Here is a 22,196-nt window from a genome sequence, read left to right as displayed (position 1 = left end):
TTCTTCCAACGTCATTGGTAGAGGTAAAAATATATATATATATTATCTCCATCAATCCTGGAATTCAAAGATATTCTAATAAAATATTGTGTATTCTGTGTTTCTGTTCCTCTGTTGCCACTGGAAGCAAATAGTCAGGTCACATGACACACCTGAAATGAACGCAATATTTCTTAATGTGCAATATCCACTACCACTGAAATATACAGTTTTGTACATACGTTTGTCTTTTTTTTTATATGTAATCTCTTTTTTTGCTACTACGAACTTATATATATATTTTTTGTGCTTTGGACATACCTTTTTCATTCTGTTAAATTTTATGTTTATTTGTTTTCTTCACAAGACCTTTTAAGTCTGCGTGCGGTTTACATTTGCACTGAAAGGCTGCACCTCACCTTTTGTTGTACTTGTTACAATGACAATAAAAAAAAAAAAATCTGTATCTCTGTATATTAAACTCCCCTGTGTAAAACTTGTTCCTTAAATAAAACCAGTAATTTTCTTCTCTCTCCCTCTTTGGGTTCCAGCACATGTGGAGGTTGAAGAGAAGGAAAAGGCGGACTTGATGGAAAGAAACTCATTGAAATGATCAGAAATTAACACAGAAATAAAGTTTAGCAAAGCAGAGGTTAAAATTGACACAGCTGACCAATGTTTGACATGTTACTTTAAAAAAGTAATGAGTTATACTTACTCATTACTTCTCCCAAAAAGTAACTGAGTTACACCATAATAAAAGTCATTAGTTACTTGGGAAAGTAACTATTGCATTACTTTTTAAAAAATGTTCAAATATGTCATTGAATTTTGGACCGCATGTTCAAATATTTATAATAAACATGAATACTAAATATGTTTAATGACACCGACACCTGATAGAATAAATTATGAACAGAAAACATTGTACACTAATCTACACTGTTTTAATGTTGCTGTGTGACAATGTCACACAAGACACCCATCAAATTTAATATACAGCAGTGTTCAGAATAATAGTAGTGCTATGTGACTAAAAAGATTAATCCAGGTTTTGAGTATATTTCTTATTGTTACATGGGAAACAAGGTACTTAGTAGATTCAATAGATTCTCACAAATCCAACAAGACCAATCATTCATGATATGCACACTCTTAAGGCTATGAAATTGGGCTATTAGTAAAAAAAAAGTAGAAAAGGGGGTGTTCACAGTAACAGTAGTGTGGCATATAGTCAGTGAGTTCGTCAATTTTTTCTGGAACAAACAGGTGTGAATCAGGTGTCCCATATGTAAGGATGAAGCCAGCACCTGTTGAACATGGTTTTCTCTTTGAAAGCCTGAGGAAAATGGAACATTAAAGATATTGTTCAGAAGAACAGCATAGTTTGATTAAAAAGTTGATTGGAGAGGGGAAAACTTATACGCAGGTGCAAAAAAATTATAGGCTGTTCATCTACAATGATCTCCAATGCTTTAAAATGGACAAAAAAAACAGAGACGTGTGGAAGAAAACAAAAAACAACCATCAAAACGGATAGAAGAATAACCAGAATGGCAAAGGCTCACACAATCAGCTCCAGGATGATCAAAGACAGTCTGGAGTTACCTGTAAGTGCTGTGACAGTTAGAAGACGCCTGTGTGAAGCTAATTTATTTGCAAGAATCCCCCGCAAAGTCCCTCTGTTAAATAAAAGACGTGCAGAAGAGGTTACAATTTGCCAAAGAACACATCAACTGGCCTAAAGAGAAATGGAGGAATATTTTGTGGACTGATGAGAGTAAAATTGTTCTTTTTGGGTCCAAGGGACACAAACAGTTTGTGAGACGACCCCCAAACTCTGAATTCAAGCCACAGTTCACAGTGAAGACAGTGAAGCATGGTGGTGCAAGCATCATGATATGGGCATGTTTCTCCTACTATGGTGTTGGGCCTATATATCGCATACCAGGTATCATGGATCAGTTTGGATATGTCAAAATACTTGAAGAGGTCATGTTGCCTTATGCTGAAGAGGACATGCCCTTGAAGTGGGTGTTTCAACAAGACAATGACCCCAATCACACTAGTAAACGAGCAAAATCTTAGTTCCAAACCAACAAAATTAATGCCTCGCAGATGTGAAGAAATCATGAAAAACTGTGGTTATACAACTAAATACTAGTTTAGTGATTCACAGGATTGCTAAAAAAGCAGTTTGAACATAATAGTTTTGAGTTTGTAGTGTCAACAGCAGATCCTACTATTATTGTGAACACCCCCTTTTCCACTTTTTTTTTTACTAACAGCTCAATTTCATAGCCTTAAGAGTGTGCATATCATGAATGCTTGGTCTTGTTGGATTTGTGAGAATCTACTGAATCTACTGGTACCTTGTTTCCCATGTAACAATAAGAAATATACTCAAAACCTGGATTAATCTTTTTAGTCACATAGCACTACTATTATTCTGAACACTACTGTATTATTGTAGATATTATCATGGGAAGCGTCTTGAGGCAGCTCTGATGGAGATTTGGCTCTGTACAAATAAAATAAACTCAACTGAAACTGATGTTTGACCGTCCGGCACAGCTGGTCTGCACAGGACCTGAGGAGTCTGGAGGTGATGCCATCAGGACCCGCAGCTTTCTGCACTTTGATCCTTTTTAGCTGATTTCTCACCTGAACTGATGTGAAGGACAGACTGGAGCCCGGAAATGGTTGGGGGGGGTTGCGTATTGGAGCGTGTTGTCAAGGGGGAGGGGTTCATAGACACAGAAGCAGTGGGGATTGTTGTTGTGAGCCGGCTGATGCTGGGGGGCTGCAGATTTGGTCCAATCAAAGAAGAGTCCACACTCCTAAACACGAACGTCCCTTCAAGGACAGCAACACAACACCACCTAATTGGGCAAAATAGTGACAAAGTTCCCGGTTGTTAATGCATTTTCAATGGGGTTTCACGACTGAACACACTCAGAAAAATGCTCGCAAAATACGTGTTAAAATGCCATTCTGACCTGGATATCAAGCCAGTAAAATTAATTAACATTAAATTATGTCAGGAAAGTATTAAACTGACTCTGACACCCACATATTCCCAAATATTGGTGTTGAAAGTTACACGGATCTGATCTGTTCCAGTTGTGCTGTTGAGACGTCCTGCAGCTGCTGCTGTGTTCAGCACAGCACTGCTCCTAAAACCATTACTATATATATATATATTACATTTTTACACAATTATCCTTTATTGAGCGAGTTTCATTCATGAGGTCTGTGGTGTGTGTGCACATCTCTGTGTGTGTGTGAGACTGAGCGGCACAGTCATTATCATCTGTGAGCAGCGGCTCTGTTATTTAAAGCGCAAAATAAATAAAAAAATCGTTGGTCTTGTTTAACAATTTTAATCACTAACGACAAGTATTTTAACTAGACAGCAATGGCAGCAGTAATCAGCATTTCAAATGGAAAATATATTTGCAGGCCAGATCTGATCGATGAGACTCTTCAAAGCTTATTTAATCTACAACTACAGAATATTTCAGGATGTCTCACGTGGATTTCATCTCATTCTGAAACTGAATGTACTCGATCAACTGGCAAAAGCAGCTCTGAAATCAGAAATACAGATCAACACACCACTTAGTAAATCTGAAGTCCAGAAATGAATGAATGAACAACACATGAAAAAAGCAGTGGGACAGAGAATCTGAGGGTCAATTTTTACATCAAATTCAGGGAGAGGGTGCATCAAGGAGATAGGAGAGATGGAGTCACAGGGAAGAAGTAATCACAAGACTACATACAGGTCACACAGGTTTAAATCAAACACTCAACATCACTGGAAAAGATGAAAGCGGTCAGCGTTTGAGATGCAGCAGAACAGAAGCATATTGGCCTCTCTTCATTGGCTTCCTGTTAATTCTAGAATAGAATTTCAAATTCTTCTTCTTACTTATAAGGTTTTGAATAATCAGGTCCCATCTTATCTTAGGGACCTCATAGTACCATATCACCCCAATAGAGCGCTTCGCTCTCAGACTGCAGGCTTACTTGTAGTTCCTAGGGTTTGTAAGAGTAGAATGGGAGGCAGAGCCTTCAGCTTTCAGGCTCCTCTCCTGTGGAACCAGCTCCCAATTCAGATCAGGGAGACAGACACCCTCTCTACTTTTAAGATTAGGCTTAAAACGTTCCTTTTTGCTAAAGCTTATAGTTAGGGCTGGATCAGGTGACCCTGAACCATCACTTAGTTATGCTGCTATAGACTTAGACTGCTGGGGGGTTCCCATGATGCACTGAGTGTTTCTTTCTCTTTTTGCTCTGTATGCACCACTCTGCATTTAATCATTAGTGATTGATCTCTGCTCCCCTCCACAGCATGTCTTTTTCCTGGTTCTCTCCCTCAGCCCCAACCAGTCCCAGCAGAAGACTGCCCCTCCCTGAGCCTGGTTCTGCTGGAGGTTTCTTCCTGTTAAAAGGGAGTTTTTCCTTCCCACTGTCGCCAAGTGCTTGCTCACAGGGGGTCGTTTTGACCGTTGGGGTTTTTCCGTAATTATTGTATGGCTTTGCCTTACAATATAAAGCGCCTTGGGGCAACTGTTTGTTGTGATTTGGCGCTATATAAATAAAATTGATTTGATTTGATGTACTGACATATTCAAAGAGAACAGGTTTATTCAACAGAATATAGCACAGTGTCATTTTCTCCACTTTTTTCCTGCCTTTCCCTGATATCCTCATTAGAAAACATACGACAGACTCAATGTTCCACTCCCTAACAGTTGGTGGCGCAGCTGGACGGAGTCGGAGGTTTAAGCTAGGTTTCGTTGTTGTCGGTAAAGTGTTTTTTGGTCATCAGAGTGTGCGAGAAGCTGCGTCGATGATATTGATGATGTTTAATTTCCGTGTGATGTTTTGCCACCTCCAGTGTCTTCCTATCTCCAGGAGCCTTGTAGCTAACGGACAGGAATGTAAGAAATTAATCCGTGACTTTGAAGTTAAGCCTGATTTTTTATGTGTTCAGGAAACATGGTTAAAGCCTCACCTGGATTTTGTTGTCCCAGGATACATATGTCTGTGCAAGTAGATAGTTCTGATCAATCAGGTGGTGGCTCTGCAGCTTCTGTTAAATTAGGGATCCAGTATAAAGTCTCTCAGCTTGAACTTTCTCTCGAGTGTCAAGCAGTTGAAGTGTGGAGTCATCAGGGAAAACTAAGTTTAGTTAATTTTTATAATCCTTGTAAAACTTCTGTCCTGGCTGAACTTGAGGAGTTACTAAATAAGATTACTGTCCCTGTTATCTGGGTAGGAGACTTTAATGCCCATGATCCTCTGTGGGGAAGTCAGGTAAGGGATGGGAATGGTGCTGTGGTGGAAGAGTTGTTAGATAATTGCAGGCTAGTGCTCATGAATGACAGCAGACCAACTCAATTTAACATTAATCCTTTTAAAATTAATGGAATTAGTAATAGGTCTATTTGTTGACTTAAAAAAGGCTTTTGACACAATCAATCATAACATATTATTTAAAAAGTTGGAACTTTATGGGATTAGAGGAGTGGCTCTGAACTGGATTAAAAGTTATTTGCAAAACCGGAGGCAGTTTGTTAAAATCGGGGACTGCTGTTCTACATATCTGGACATTGTTTGTGGGGTTCCCCAGGGCTCTGTGCTGGGACCAAAATTATTTATTTTATATATTAATGATTTATGTAAAGTATCCAATGTGTTTAAAGCAGTTCTATTTGTTGATGACACAAACCCATTTTGTTCTGGAGAGACTTTGCAGCAATTATTGTTTGATTTGAGAGTTGAAATGATAAAGCTGAAGAGTTGGTTTGACATGAACAAATTGTCATTAAATTGGTCAAAAACTAAAATGATGTTATTTGGAAATTATAAACTGGATGTACAAATACAGTTAAATATACTGGGGGTAAATATAGATTATGTCAAGGAAAATAAGTTGTTTGGTGTGATTATTGATGATAAAATTAACTGGAATGCTCATATTCAAAAGAAATTTTCTAAAAGTACTGCAATATTTAATAAGGCAAAGTATATTCTAGATGGGAAATCACTACATACTTTGTATTGTGCATTGATTGGAGGAAGTGGAACACAGGTGGACTACATTCTTTATAGGAGATGCAAGCTAAAAGAAATCACAAACTGTAAGGTGGTAGCAGGAGAGAGTGTCACTAGACAGCATAGGATGGTTGTTTGTAGGTTGACTTTAGAGGTAAAGAAGAAGAAGCGAGTGAGAGCTCAACAAAGGATCAGATGGTGGAAGCTGAAGGAGGAAGACTGTTGTGTGAAATTTAGCGAGCAGGTGAGAGAAGCACTAGTTGGAGGGGAAGCAATTTTGGACAACTGGAAAAGTACTGCAGATGTGGTGAGGGAGACAGCTAGGGCAGTACTGGGTATGACATCTGGACAGTGGAAGGAAGACAAGGAGACTTGGTGGTGGAATGAAGAGGTCCAGGAAAGCATAAGGAGAAAGAGGTTGGCGAAAAAGTTTTGGGATAGTCGGAGAGATGAAGAAAGTAGACAGGAGTACAAGGAGATGCGGCGTAAGGCGAGAAGAGAAGTGGCAAAAGCAAAGGAAAAGACATATTGCGAGCTGTACAAGAAGTTGAATAGTAAGGAAGGAGAAAAGGACTTGTACCGATTGGCCAGACAAAGGGACAGAGCTGGAAAGGATGTGCAGCAGGTTAGGGTGGTAAAAGATGCACATGGTAATGTGCTGACAAGTGAGGAGTGTGTGCTGAGAAGGTGGAGGGAATATTTTGAAGAGTTGATGAATAAAGAAAATGAGCAAGAGAAAAGGCTGGATGATGTGGTGAGAGTAAATCAGGAAGTAAAAGAGATTAGCAAGGAAGAAGTGAGGGCTGCTATGAAGAGAGGATGAGAGTGGAAAGGCAGTTGGTCCAGATGACATTCCAATGGAGGCATGGAAATGTCTAGGAGAGATGGCAGTAGAGTTTCTAACCAGATTGTTTAATAAAATCTTGGAAAGTGAGAGGATGCCTGAGGAGTGGAGACGAAGTGCGCTGGTTCCTATTTTCAAGAACAAGGGTGATGTGCAGAGCTGCAGTAACTACAGAGGCATAAAGCTGATCAGCCACAGCATGAAGTTATGGGAAAGAGTAGTAGAAGCTAGGCTTAGAAAACAGGTGAAGATCTGTGAGCAGCAATATGGTTTCATGCCGGGAAAGAGCACTACAGATGCAATGTTTGCTCTGAGAATACTGTTGGAAAAGTACAGAGAAGGACAGAAAGAGTTACATTGTGTGTTTGTGGACTTAGAAAAAGCTTATGATAGGGTGCCAAGAGAAGAGTTGTGGCATTGTATGAGGAAGCCTGGAGTGGCAGAGAAGTATGTTAGGGTAGTGCAGGACATGTACAAGAATAGTGTGACAGGGGTGAGATGCGCAGTCGGAATGACAGACTCATTCAAGGTGGAGGTGGGATTACACCAAGGATCAGCTCTGAGTCCTTTCTTGTTTGCAGTGGTGATGGACAGGTTGACAGATGAGATCAGACAGGAGTCCCCATGGACTATGATGTTTGCAGATGACATTGTGATCTGTAGTGAGAGTAGAGAGCAAGTTGAGTCTAGTCTGGAGAAGTGGAGATATGCTTTGGAGAGAAGGGGAATGAAAGTCAGTAGAAGCAAGACTGAGTACATGTGCGTGAATGAGAGGGAGCCCAGTGGAATAGTGCAGGTACAAGGAGTAGAAGTGGTGAAAGTAGATGAGTTTAAATATTTGGGGTCAACTGTTCAAAGTAATGGAGAGTGTGGTAGAGAGGTGAAGAAGAGAGTGCAGGCAGGGTGGAGTGGGTGGAGAAAGGTGGCAGGAGTGATTTGTGACCGAAGAATATCAGCAAGAGTGAAGGGGAAAGTCTACAAGACAGTAGTGAGACCAACTATGTTGTATGGTTTAGAGACAGTGGCACTAACAAAAAGACAGGAGGCAGAGCTGGAGGTGGCAGAGCTGAAGATGTTGAGATTCTCTTTGGGAGTGACAAGAATGGACAAGATAAGGAATGAACATATCAGAGGGACAGCTCAGGTGGGACGGTTTGGAGACAAAGTCAGAGAGGCGAGATTGAGATGGTTTGGACATGTGCAGAGGAGGGACCCAGGGTATATAGTGAGAAGGATGCTGAGGATGGAGCCACCAGGCAGGAGGAGAAGAGGGAGACCAAAGAGGAGGTTCATGGATGTGCTGAGAGAGGACATGCAGGTGGTTGGTGTGACAGAGGAAGATACAGAGGACAGGGTGAGATGGAAACGATTGATCTGCTGTGGCGACCGCTAACGGGAACAGCCGAAAGACAAAGAAGAATTGATTGCACTTTATTTGACATACTGTGCTGAAGTTTGGGGTAATAACTATAAAACCACATTACAATCATTATTCATCCTTCAAAAAAGAGCATAAAGAATAATTCATAATTTCGGGATCATACCAATCCGTTGTTTATTAAATCAAAGATATTAAAATGATTTCATATGATTTAAGACTGTTCGGTTGATGCATAAAGCAAGAAATAAATAATTATCTTTCAGAATTCAAGAATATTTTACACAGAGAAGAAATGTATAATTTAAGGGGTTTGTTTTATTTTAAAATTGCGGGTGCTAGGATGACTAGGAGGTGCTTCTGTGTCTCCATTTGTGGCCCAAAAAAAAAATGGAATAATTTACCGGAGGAACTTAAGCAATGTCCAGATATTAACCAGTTCAAACATTTATACAAACAAATGGTATTTTCTAGATAGTCATTAATGCAGTTCTGTCTGATGGGCAAAGGAAAGCAGTAAACAACCTAGAAAAAGCAAATATGTCTGTCAAAGTCTTTCAAGAGGTTCACAACTGCAGGTATGTAGGGGATTATGGTCTTATGAGGAGGGAAGAAATCTTGAAAGCTCAAGGGTGGAAATTAAATCATGTGTCTTTAGAAACTGTTTTTTATAATGCCTTTTTCCTCATTGAAGGAGCTCAAGCAGGCAATTCAATCAGGAGCAAATTCCACTCCTGGTCAAGATAGAATTAGTGATGAGTTGCTTAAACATTTAGATGACGTAGCTTTGGGGGAGGTTCTGGCCCTGTTCAACTGTGTTTGGGAGAAAGGTTCATGACCTAAGGTGTGGAAACATGCTCTTGCCCCTCTTGCCCTTCATCTTATCAGCCTTTTGCTTTAACAGCTGTTTAATGCAAAGTAATGGAAAGAATTGTGACTAAAAGGTTCGTCTATTTTCTTGAAACTAATGATTTTTGGTGGCCTATCAAAATGGTTTTAGAGTTGGTAGGAATACTTTGGACTCCACTGCAGTACTGGATCAAGATGTCAAGAAAGCTGTTAGTAATAAAGAAGGTGTGACTGCTGTGTTTTTGGACATTGAAAAGGCATACGATTCACTGTGGAAGGAGGGACAACTAATTAAACTTCATGATGCAGGTGTTACAGGTAGAATGTTCTACTGGATTAAGGATTTTCTTATTAATAAGACTATTCAAGTTAAAATTGGGGGTGACCTCTCTGAAACTGTTGATGTCATTAATGGAACTCCTCAAGGGTCAGTTATTAGTCCTGTCCTCTTCAACATCATGATCAATGATATATTTTTGTAAGTGCCTACTCACTTTGGGAAGTCTGTTTGCTGATGATGGAGCTCTCTGGAAGAGGGGGAGAAATATGCAGGTTCTTTTCTGTCAAATGCAAAAGGCTCTGGATCAGGTTGTTCAGTGGGCAAATGAGTGGGGTTTTAGAATTTCCTCCGCCAAAAGTAAATTTATGATCTTTGGGAATAAAAGGAAAATACCTACATTAAATATTCTGCTGTACGATTGCCTTGTAGAAAGAGTTAACATATTTAAGTTCTTTGGTCTGTGGGTGGATGAAAGGCTTACATGGAAAGGTCATATAGGAAAAGTTGTGAAAAAGTGATGAACATTATTCGTAGTCTGGCTGGGAATGACTGAGGTGGTGACAGAGATACTTTGACAATGATCTATCACTCCATGATAAGATCCATCTTAGATCATGTTTGTGTGATTTTTGGTTCAGCTGCCAAATCTGTCCTCTGTAATTTGGACCTGGTTCAGGCTGAGGCTTTGAGAATCCTTCAAAACGACTCCCATTCTTTGGATGTGGGAAGAAACCAGAGCACCCGGAGGAGACCCACGCAAACACAGGGAGAACATGTAAACTCCACACAGAAAGGCCACAGGCAGGAATTGAACCCATGACCTTCTCGCTGTGAGGCAACAGTGCTAACCACTAAGCCACCGTGCTGCCGAAATTTGCACTTATTAAGTCCAAATAACTACACAATAGAATTAACTCGAGAGGAACTTTACTGTCTCTATACAGAGACCATTCTGCTGTTGTGTTGAACTATGTTATATATTTTCACAATCACCAGTTGTCAGACAACCTACAGAGGCACACTCCTGCATTTCCGAGCTGCAAAATCAGCTATTAGGTCATCATATGATAGTTTCTGAGGCACGTCCCCAGTGATGCTGATGACAGCCAGACCACTTAAACGTTCCTGTCCCACTGATGAACGCAGGTACGTTTTAATAAGTTTGAGCTTTGAAAAGCTTTGCTCAGCAGAGGCAACTGTGACAGGGAGAGTAAAGGCCCCCTGACACGAGCATGCCTTTGACTCATGCACTAGCACAACCTGTGTCATGCTGGAGAGTAACCTCGTCTTTAACGGGTGCAGACAGGACGCGAGACAGGCGCCGGCGCGTGCTATTGCGCACAGAGAATTTTGAAATGTTCAAAACATCTTTCACACATAAATGTCATGCTACATGGTGCGATCTAATCGTCAACACGATGTGCAGCTCGTCAAGTGGAGTAAAGAAGTGAACAGAGCGAGTGGTGACGTCAGCAGATCAGATCAGAGCGCAGCTCGTCTGAACGATTATAACAAGAAGTTAAATCTGTTATAAACATATTTTAACAGCTGCACACAAGAAGGAAAGGACACACATCTGTTTTACCAAGCCATGATAACATAAACAAGACAAATAATTACCTTTTTAGACGGCTCAAAATGCTTTCCGCAGCTTGTCAGGCGCACACGTGTGCAAACGGCTGAAGCTGGAGCGGTCCTGTGATTCAGGAAGTGATTACAGCCATTTTCAACGGCCAATTTGCAGAGAAAATAATTAATCTGACGCAAAATAATTATTTTATCTACACAGCGTCTAGTGCAGAGTGCGTGGCAGGCGGTAGAACAAAAAAAAAAAACAGCATACAGCTGGGAACGCAGCGGGTGTGATTGACAACGTGCGTGCTTCTGCGTGAATTGTCAGGGGGCCTTGAGCCCCTTTCACATCAATCAATCAATCAATCAATTTTTTTATATCGCGCCAAATCACAACAAACAGTTGCCCCAAGGCGCTTTATATTGTAAGGCAAGGCCATACAATAATTATGTAAAACCCCAACGGTCAAAACGACCCCCTGTGAGCAAGCACTTGGCTACAGTGGGAAGGAAAAACTCCCTTTTAACAGGAAGAAACCTCCAGCAGAACCAGGCTCAGGGAGGGGCAGTCTTCTGCTGGGACTGGTTGGGGCTGAGGGAGAGAACCAGGAAAAAGACATGCTGTGGAGGGGAGCAGAGATCAATCACTAATGATTAAATGCAGAGTGGTGCATACAGAGCAAAAAGAGAAAGAAACAGTGCATCATGGGAACCCCCCAGCAGTCTACGTCTATAGCAGCATAACTAAGGGATGGTTCAGGGTCACCTGATCCAGCCCTAACTATAAGCTTTAGCAAAAAGGAAAGTTTTAAGCCTAATCTTAAAAGTAGAGAGGGTGTCTGTCTCCCTGATCTGAATTGGGAGCTGGTTCCAGAGGAGAGGAGCCTGAAAGCTGAAGGCTCTGCCTCCCATTCTACTCTTACAAACCCTAGGAACTACAAGTAAGCCTGCAGTCTGAGAGCGAAGCGCTCTATTTGGGTGATATGGTACTACGAGGTCCCTAAGATAAGATGGGACCTGATTATTCAAAACCTTATAAGTAAGAAGAAGAATTTTAAATTCTATTCTAGAATTAACAGGAAGCCAATGAAGAGAGGCCAATATGGGTGAGATATGCTCTCTCCTTCTAGTCCCTGTCAGTACTCTAGCTGCAGCATTTTGAATTAACTGAAGGCTTTTTAGGGAACTTTTAGGACAACCTGATAATAATGAATTACAATAGTCCAGCCTAGAGGAAATAAATGCATGAATTAGTTTTTCAGCATCACTCTGAGACAAGACCTTTCTGATTTTAGAGATATTGCGTAAATGCAAAAAAGCAGTCCTACATATTTGTTTAATATGCGCTTTGAATGACATATCCTGATCAAAAATGACTCCAAGATTTCTCACAGTATTACTAGAGGTCAGGGTAATGCCATCCAGAGTAAGGATCTGGTTAGACACCATGTTTCTAAGATTTGTGGGGCCAAGTACAATAGTCTGCTTCGAGTTGCTTCATGTGGCGTCATGACGATGCAGGAATGTCTGCGTCAGGTGCACACAGCAGGGGGCAGAGAGGAGGTGAGAACACAGAGGAGGCAAACTGTGCACTCTGATTTCTCTTCTAGTTTATATTTGTTCTTGTGCAGGGCTGCAGGTCTGCACTCTGATTTCTGTTATAGTTTATCTTTCTTTGACCACGAGCTGTGCGCATGTCCTTGAATTAACCGTCCGTGAGTAAATGTGGAGATGTCTGGAGTTATACTTGATGTGGACATGTCCCGTCTCTGGCAATCAGTCTGTGAGCAGGACTTATGTCCTTTTTTGTCCTTTATTTAACTCAATTATGAGAGAATTTGAGGGAAGAGCAAGGAACTGCAGCAGCAGTCAGGCTGCAAGCAGCATTGTTTTCTGTGCTCTTTGAGCGTGTAGTTTTTACTGCATTGTGTACATGGTATAAAAACAATCCTGCATGATTTATACTTCAAGAACAATGGAGCACAGTAGGAATCATAAATTGGCATTGGGTAACGTTGTATTGTGAGGGTGTGGCTTCCAGACATGTTGAGTACCGTTGCTTTGCCCTGACTTGTGTTGAAACCACTTCTGTTCTGCGTCCTGTGCTCGACGCAGAAAAAATTATATAGGTTTCATTTTTGGCGTTCGATTTGCTTCGTGCTTTGTTGTCCGTCACAGTGTTCTGGCGTTAAGCTACATCATCTCTGCACTAGGTTGCATCCACGTCGTCATGACGCCACACGATGCAACTCGAAGTGGGCCCAGTGTGAAAGGGGCTTTAAGTGCAATATGAAGAGCAAACCACAGATTGGGATATACCTCTTGAAGCTGACTGATTTTTGATCAGGATATGTCATTCAAAGCGCATATTAAACAAATATGTAGGACTGCTTTTTTGCATTTACGCAATATCTCTAAAATCAGAAAGGTCTTGTCTCAGAGTGATGCTGAAAAACTAATTCATGCATTTATTTCCTCTAGGCTGGACTATTGTAATTCATTATTATCAGGTTGTCCTAAAAGTTCCCTAAAAAGCCTTCAGTTAATTCAAAATGCTGCAGCTAGAGTGCTGACGGGGACTAGAAGGAGAGAGCATATCTCACCCATATTGGCCTCTCTTCATTGGCTTCCTGTTAATTCTAGAATAGAATTTAAAATTCTTCTTCTTACTTATAAGGTTTTGAATAATCAGGTCCCATCTTATCTTAGGGACCTCATAGTACCATATCACCCCAATAGAGCGCTTCGCTCTCAGACTGCAGGCTTACTTGTAGTTCCTAGGGTTTGTAAGAGTAGAATGGGAGGCAGAGCCTTCAGCTTTCAGGCTCCTCTCCTGTGGAACCAGCTCCCAATTCAGATCAGGGAGACAGACACCCTCTCTACTTTTAAGATTAGGCTTAAAACTTTCCTTTTTGCTAAAGCTTATAGTTAGGGCTGGATCAGGTGACCCTGAACCATCCCTTAGTTATGCTGCTATAGACGTAGACTGCTGGGGGGTTCCCATGATGCACTGTTTCTTTCTCTTTTGCTCTGTATGCACCACTCTGCATTTAATCATTAGTGATCGATCTCTGCTCCCCTCCACAGCATGTCTTTTTCCTGGTTCTCTCCCTCAGCCCCAACCAGTCCCAGCAGAAGACTGCCCCTCCCTGAGCCTGGTTCTGCTGGAGGTTTCTTCCTGTTAAAAGGGAGTTTTTCCTTCCCACTGTAGCCAAGTGCTTGCTCACAGGGGGTCGTTTTGACCGTTGGGGTTTTACATCATTATTGTATGGCCTTGCCTTACAATATAAAGCGCCTTGGGGCAACTGTTTGTTGTGATTTGGCGCTATATAAAAAAAAAATTGATTGAATTGATTGATTGACTGTCATGCAGAGATGAACTCAGAGGGGAGGTGATGGTCTAGTGGTTAAGCGTTGGGCTCGAGACCAGAGGATCTTCGGTTCAAATCCCAGCCTGAGCAGAAAATCACTAAGGGCCCTTTGGCAAGGTCCTTAATCCCCTGGTTTCTCCCCGTGTGTAGTGAGTACCTTGTATGGCAGCAGCCTCACATTGGGGTGAATGTGAGGCATTATTGTAAAGTGCTTTGAGCGTCTGATGCAGATGGAAAAGCGGTGTGTAAATGCAGTCCATTTACCATTTAAAGCTGACTTTATAAGGACCTCTCTGCACAATTTCCACACAATCAGCATCTAAAATGTGAGCTGGCCATAGAGCTGGAACAGTTGGAGGGGGCACATATGTCTCTACAGTGTCATGTGCTGAAGGCCTCTCAGTGACAGGACTCCCTCTGCCTTCAGAAGCGGTGGTTGTGTGCCGAGTTGTATCTGTACCTGAAATGGTTGTTGGTCAGCTGAGTGCTGTTGCAGAATCTACAGACCAGCTGGTTAGTGGTTGATGTTGTGGGCTTGAACTGCTGGTGGATGGTTGATCATCTAAATCTTCCTCTTGGCCTTGAGTTCCTCCTTGTACGTATCTCAGCACTGACCCTGCATTCAGAAATACAAAATATTCAGGGATTCTGGCATAACTGAGACATAGACATGCACACAAAATTAACATGTTTTATTTAAAACATTATCTTACCTGCAAGTGACACACGAGCATCATCCCACTGTCTCATCTTCTTTCTCTTTTCTGCTCCTGACTCTTGATGTCTTTTCGAGGCCACGTCCAAACACAGGTGTTCACCAAACTTGAGATTGAGGCGTAATTGCACAGACCACTGGGAGGTGGGGGGGGCACCAGGGGGAGAAACACAGAGGAGATTCATCTTTTTCTCAACCAACTGATCTATATTACTTTTGTATTGTTTATACCTGTTAACACGCTTCACACAAATTTTAGACACATCGTTACTAGAAGCCTTCTAAAGTATGGAATAGTGGTTCGTCTTAGGATGGGAACACTACAGATAGATTCCAGCCAGCCCTTACCAAAAAGTAGTATATGCAAGTATGTTACAAGTATACTTCTAGTTTACTTTTTATATACTATTTTTGGTAAGGGAGATAATCCTTTTATCAGCTTTATTCCAAACAGCAGGTCATCAATATGCAGGTGTGTGTGTGTGTGTCTGTCATCTAAACAGAAAGACAGAAATGAAGAATACAATTAGTATGATAGTGAATAAACAACAAGCAAATAAAGTAATAAACATAAACTACTCTGCCTATTTTCACGATTCCAACAGCAGAGAACATAAACTCTGAACATAATACCTGCTGTGTGTCTGCGTGAGCAGGAAAACAGTGTGATAATCAGTGGAGTTAAGAACCTCATGAACAGAATAAATGCACAGCATGGATGCACAGGAATCTATGAACAGATATGAAACAGAAATAGGGTCTGACTCCACATTATCTACAGCATCGGACTAATTAGTCACGTGGCTCAATGTCAAGTCACTAGCTCAAGTTAGCACACATCAACCGACAAATTATCCTCATGACAAAGCACTATAAACGTGCAACAGAAGCATTAAACTTACTTGGTGTTCATAAAATGCATAGAAAACTGTAAATAAATGTTGTCCGACTCCATGTTTGCTTTCATCAGCTCCGAACAGAAACAACGGAGCAGCGCAGTTCACGGGATGGGGCGTTCAAGCGCACCTCGGAAATCATAGCGCTGAACAAATATGCTTCCAGACAAGCCTTTTTCACGAGCTTGTTTTTTTTTTTTTTTTTTTTTTTGGGTGCCCCCTGGAACTTGGTGCCCTAGCGCAGTACGTGATGCGCGTGTGCGGAACGACAGCATTTGTGCATACATATGTGTGCGCACTTGTGTATGGCGTTTAAACAGAACAGTACAGAACAGTGTGACGTCACAGCACGGCCCTGCTCCTTCTGCCACACCCTCCCTTTCCTGCGTCGCTCTAAAAAAAAAAAAAAAAAAAAAAAAAAAAACACAACTCCCCCTCCGAAAATAACGTGCGTCCCTCCAACGTCATCGCGTCGTATCGTAGCAACAGCAACGCTTATATTTGGACCAACAAGCTGCAGGAGACCTTAGTTGAAGTGAAGAGAAGCTTGAAGTCAGACTGAAATTGTTTTTCTCCAAGAAATAGACAAATTTATCTCTGTAAACCAGTCTGGTAAGTACATTTTTGCAGCTAATTTTTTTTAAGCTAACATCACTTATCAGTTAGTTTTTACAATTCAGGAAACACAAACAAAAAATGTTTAATTTGGTCCAAATTGTGGCTTTGCTGAACTAATAAACAATTTTAAAGCATTTTATTGTCGAACAACATGCTAACTTTCTGTGACAAACTGTTTAACAGTTTTAATATAGCTGTTTTCTTACAATAAATTAATGTGTTTGAACATCTAAGGTTTTTGTTTTGTTTTTTAGCTTGTTCTCTGTTGTAAAAGAATAAGAACTGTTAAAAAAAAAATCCTGGTTTGATTTTAATCTCCGTTTAAAACCGGTTTGGGAACCTGATCTGGGTTCACTCAGTCATAAACTGGACAAATTCTGGAGGCTCTGGAAACCTTTTGTTGACACTGAAAGACACCAGGGGCCTCATGTACACGGCGTACGCACAAAAACGTCCGTCTCAAAGCCAACATTCAGATGTGTCAAAACTGAAATGACCGTGGAAATGTGCGGTGCGTCACACAAAAATCCTGGCTGGCGTACGCACGTTTCTGCAGCTGTTGTATGCCTCTGGGTCCAAGTGCTTTCATTAAAACTCTTAAACAAGACACCAAGTCACCTGATGATAGTCCTGTTTGTAAAGAGTATATATATATATATATATATATATATATATATATATATATATATATATATACGAGGTCTATTAGAAAAGTATCCTTATTATTTTTTTCAAAAACCATATGGATTTGAGTCACGTGTGATTACATCAGACATGCTTGAACCCTCGTGGGCATGCAAGAGTTTTTTCACACCTGTCGGTTATGTCATTCGCCTGTGGGCAGTCTTTAAGTGAGGAGTCGCCCACCCTCTCGTCGATTTTTTCATTGTTTAGGAATGGCTCAGAGACTGCTGCTTTGTTTGATCAAAATTTTTTCAAAACTGTAAGGCACAACTGAGTGGACACCATTCGATAAATTCAGCTGGTTTTCGGTAAAAATTTTAACGGCTGATGAGAGATTTTGGTCTGGTAGTGTCGCCGTAAGGACGGCCCACGGCGCCTGACGGCGATCTGTGCTTCGAGGCGGCAGCGTCTCGCCGTTTCAAGTTGAAAACTTCCACATTTCAGGCTCTGTTGACCCAGGATGTCATCAGAGAACAGAGAACTTTCAGAAGAAGTCGGCATGAGGAGTTTATTCGGACATTCCATTGTTAACGGACATTTTGTAATGAAAGAACGTGCGGGCAGAGTCGCATGTCAGGCCGGACCCGACCGCGGGGGGTCGCGACAGGAAAAACACCTCCGTTGGAAACCTTAACGGGCAAGTTGGAACATGCCCAAGCTGTTAAACAATTTCTCAGTTACTCACTTGTTGAAAGCCATCAAAAGCCGCCTGAATTTTACAAATGGTTTCTAACACGGAGGTGTTTTTCCTGTTGCAGCGCACACAGATTCGCCGTGATGACTCGGCGAATTTGCGCGCATGTCTTTCATTACAAAATGTCCTTAAACAGTGGAATGTCCACATAAAGTCCTCATGCCGGCCTCTTCTGAATCTTCTCTGTTCTCTCACGACATCCTGGGTGAATTAAGCCTTAAATTAGGATGTTTTCAGGTCGAAACAGGCCGACAATGGCACCTGGAAGCGCTGCACGACGTCCTGCTCTGTGGGAAGTCCTTACACCAACAGAAACACCCCATAATCTCTCATCAGCCGTTAAACTTTTTACCGAAAACCAGCTTAATTTCTCGAATAGTGTCCACCCAGATATTCCTCACAGGTCCAGAAAAAATTTTGATAAAGCAACGCGCGCCGTCTCGAGCAGCGTGTGAAACAAAGGAATTCAGCCGAGAGGGCAGGACCACATCTCACTCAAGGCCTGCCCACAGGGAAATGACGTCACCGACACGCGTGAAAAAACTCACACATGCGCACGAGGGTTCAAGCATGATTGGTGCAACCGCACGTCATTCAAATCCATATAGTTAAAAAAAAAAATAAAAGGGTCGGTTTATTATCTAATAGACCTCGTATATATTTCTTGCAATAACGTGTTTCTTGCGTGTCAAATGAAACCTTTTTTTTTTTTTTTTTGGAGAAACACAACGAATTATTTACACATCCATGTTTTTTTCTGATGATCTGCAGATCGACACCATGAACCAGTTGCCCTCTGACCTCCAGGACATGTTGGACCGCATGTTGATGCTGCAGAACATGATGGCCCAGTCCCCCCGTCCATACCCCTCCATGTATGGACATCTTGTCCCAGAACAACAAGTAGGTTCCACACTGACACGACACAAGGAAATATCACTGCAAAACCTGGGAAGTTAGTTCAGTCAGAGGAAACTTACTGGCTGAAACTCGGGGTGGGTGGTACACCGGCGTCACAGTCATCCCCGGTGTGATAATGCACCACAGTATGGAAACAATACCATCAGCAGTGTAATGACACACACTGGGCCGATTTTTATAAAACATTAAAGAAACAAACATGAAAAATAATGTCATATATAAATTAATTTTCAATCAATCAATCAATCAATTTTTTTTTTATATAGCGCCAAATCACAGCAAACAGTTGCCCCAAGGCGCTTTATATTGTAAGGCAAGGCCATACAATAATTATGTAAAACCCCAACGGTCAAAACGACCCCCTGTGAGCAAGCACTTGGCTACAGTGGGAAGGAAAAACTCCCTTTTAACAGGAAGAAACCTCCAGCAGAACCAGGCTCAGGGAGGGGCAGTCTTCTGCTGGGACTGGTTGGGGCTGAGGGAGAGAACCAGGAAAAAGACATGCTGTGGAGGGGAGCAGAGATCGATCACTAATGATTAAATGCAGAGTGGTGCATACAGAGCAAAAAGAGAAAGAAACAGTGCATCATGGGAACCCCCCAGCAGTCTACGTCTATAGCAGCATAACTAAGGGATGGTTCAGGGTCACCTGATCCAGCCCTAACTATAAGCTTTAGCAAAAAGGAAAGTTTTAAGCCTAATCTTAAAAGTAGAGAGGGTGTCTGTCTCCCTGATCTGAATTGGGAGCTGGTTCCACAGGAGAGGAGCCTGAAAGCTGAAGGCTCTGCCTCCCATTCTACTCTTACAAACCCTAGGAACTACAAGTAAGCCTGCAGTCTGAGAGCGAAGCGCTCTATTGGGGTGATATGGTACTACGAGGTCCCTAAGATAAGATGGGACCTGATTATTCAAAACCTTATAAGTAAGAAGAAGAATTTTAAATTCTATTCTAGAATTAACAGGAAGCCAATGAAGAGAGGCCAATATGGGTGAGATATGCTCTCTCCTTCTAGTCCCCGTCAGTACTCTAGCTGCAGCATTTTGAATTAACTGAAGGCTTTTTAGGGAACTTTTAGGACAACCTGATAATAATGAATTACAATAGGCCAGCCTAGAGGAAATAAATGCATGAATTAGTTTTTCAGCATCACTCTGAGACAAGACCTTTCTGATTTTAGAGATATTGCGTAAATGCAAAAAAGCAGTCCTACATATTTGTTTAATATGCGCTTTGAATGACATATCCTGATCAAAAATGACTCCAAGATTTCTCACAGTATTACTAGAGGTCAGGGTAATGCCATCCACAGTAAGGATCTGGTTAGACACCATGTTTCTAAGATTTGTGGGGCCAAGTACAATAACTTCAGTTTTATCTGAGTTTAAAAGCAGGAAATTAGAGGTCATCCATGTCTTTATGTCTGTAAGACAATCCTGCAGTTTAGCTAATTGGTGTGTGTCCTCTGGCTTCATGGATAGATAAAGCTGGGTATCATCTGCGTAACAATGAAAATTTAAGCAATACCGTCTAATAATACTGCCTAAGGGAAGCATGTATAAAGTGAATAAAATTGGTCCTAGCACAGAACCTTGTGGAACTCCATAATTAACTTTAGTCTGTGAAGAAGATTCCCCATTTACATGAACAAATTGTAATCTATTAGACAAATATGATTCAAACCACCGCAGCGCAGTGCCTTTAATACCTATGGCATGCTCTAATCTCTGTAATAAAATTTTATGGTCAACAGTATCAAAAGCAGCACTGAGGTCTAACAGAACAAGCACAGAGATGAGTCCACTGTCCGAGGCCATAAGAAGATCATTTGTAACCTTCACTAATGCTGTTTCTGTACTATGATGAATTCTAAAACCTGACTGAAACTCTTCAAATAGACCATTCCTCTGCAGATGATCAGTTAGCTGTTTTACAACTACCCTTTCAAGAATTTTTGAGAGAAAAGGAAGGTTGGAGATTGGCCTATAATTAGCTAAGATAGCTGGGTCAAGTGATGGCTTTTTAAGTAATGGTTTAATTACTGCCACCTTAAAAGCCTGTGGTACATAGCCAACTAACAAAGATAGATTGATCATATTTAAGATCGAAGCATTAAATAATGGTAGGGCTTCCTTGAGCAGCCTGGTAGGAATGGGGTCTAATAAACATGTTGATGGTTTGGATGAAGTAACTAATGAAAATAACTCAGACAGAACAATCGGAAAGAAAGAGTCTAACCAAATACCGGCATCACTGAAAGCAGCCAAAGATAACGATACGTCTTTGGGATGGTTATGAGTAATTTTTTCTCTAACAGTTAAAATTTTGTTAGCAAAGAAAGTCATGAAGTCATTACTAGTTAAAGTTAATGGAATACTCAGCTCAATAGAGCTCTGACTCTTTGTCAGCCTGGCTACAGTGCTGAAAAGAAACCTGGGGTTGTTCTTATTTTCTTCAATTAGTGATGAGTAGAAAGATGTCCTAGCTTTACGGAGGGCTTTTTTATAGAGCAACAGACTCTTTTTCCAGGCTAAGTGAAGATCTTCTAAATTAGTGAGACGCCATTTCCTCTCCAACTTGCGGGTTATCTGCTTTAAGCTACGAGTTTGTGAGTTATACCACGGAGTCAGGCACTTCTGATTTAAAGCTCTCTTTTTTAGAGGAGCTACAGCATCCAAAGTTGTCTTCAATGAGGATGTAAAACTATTGACGAGATACTCTATCTCACTTACAGAGTTTAGGTAGCTACTCTGCACTGTGTTGGTATATGGCATTAGAGAACATAAAGAAGGAATCATATCCTTAAACCTAGTTACAGCGCTTTCTGAAAGACTTCTAGTGTAATGAAACTTATTCCCCACTGCTGGGTAGTCCATCAGAGTAAATGTAAATGTTATTAAGAAATGATCAGACAGAAGGGAGTTTTCAGGGAATACTGTTAAGTCTTCTATTTCCATACCATAAGTCAGAACAAGATCTAAGATATGATTAAAGTGGTGGGTGGACTCATTTACTTTTTGAGCAAAGCCAATAGAGTCTAATAATAGATTAAATGCAGTGTTGAGGCTGTCATTCTCAGCATCTGTGTGGATGTTAAAATCGCCCACTATAATTATCTTATCTGAGCTAAGCACTAAGTCAGACAAAAGGTCTGAAAATTCACAGAGAAACTCACAGTAACGACCAGGTGGACGATAGATAATAACAAATAAAACTGGTTTTGGGGACTTCCAATTTGGATGGACAAGACTAAGAGTCAAGCTTTCAAATGAATTAAAGCTCTGTCTGGGTTTTTGATTAATTAATAAGCTGGAATGGAAGATTGCTGCTA

The 22,196-nt window shown here is 41.1% G+C and overlaps 1 long non-coding RNA gene across 3 annotated transcripts in view; it reads right to left on the bottom strand.

Annotated features, from left to right (window-relative positions):
- The window catches only part of LOC117516708, a 50,908-nt gene extending 34,840 nt beyond the window's left edge, over positions 1 to 16,068 (bottom strand). Inside the window, exons 1-6 of one of the 3 annotated variants that reach the window (XR_004562524.1) lie at positions 15,957 to 16,068; positions 15,688 to 15,784; positions 15,286 to 15,549; positions 15,053 to 15,191; positions 14,800 to 14,955; positions 2,644 to 2,861 (exon numbers count right to left, since the gene is read on the bottom strand). This is a non-coding gene — a long non-coding RNA (uncharacterized LOC117516708). The remainder of the gene's footprint in view (positions 1 to 2,643; positions 2,862 to 14,799; positions 14,956 to 15,052; positions 15,192 to 15,285; positions 15,550 to 15,687; positions 15,785 to 15,956) is intronic. The other 2 variants (XR_004562526.1, XR_004562525.1) reach the window with 2 other exon arrangements.
- Positions 16,069 to 22,196: the final 6,128 nt, after the last annotated feature.

The sequence above is a fragment of the Thalassophryne amazonica genome, chromosome 9 (genome assembly GCF_902500255.1).
Source record: "Thalassophryne amazonica chromosome 9, fThaAma1.1, whole genome shotgun sequence".
NCBI classification, from domain to species: Eukaryota; Metazoa; Chordata; class Actinopteri; order Batrachoidiformes; family Batrachoididae; genus Thalassophryne; species Thalassophryne amazonica.
Note: the sequence above shows the minus strand (reverse complement) of the source record. Positions and strands in the feature narration are given on the sequence as shown.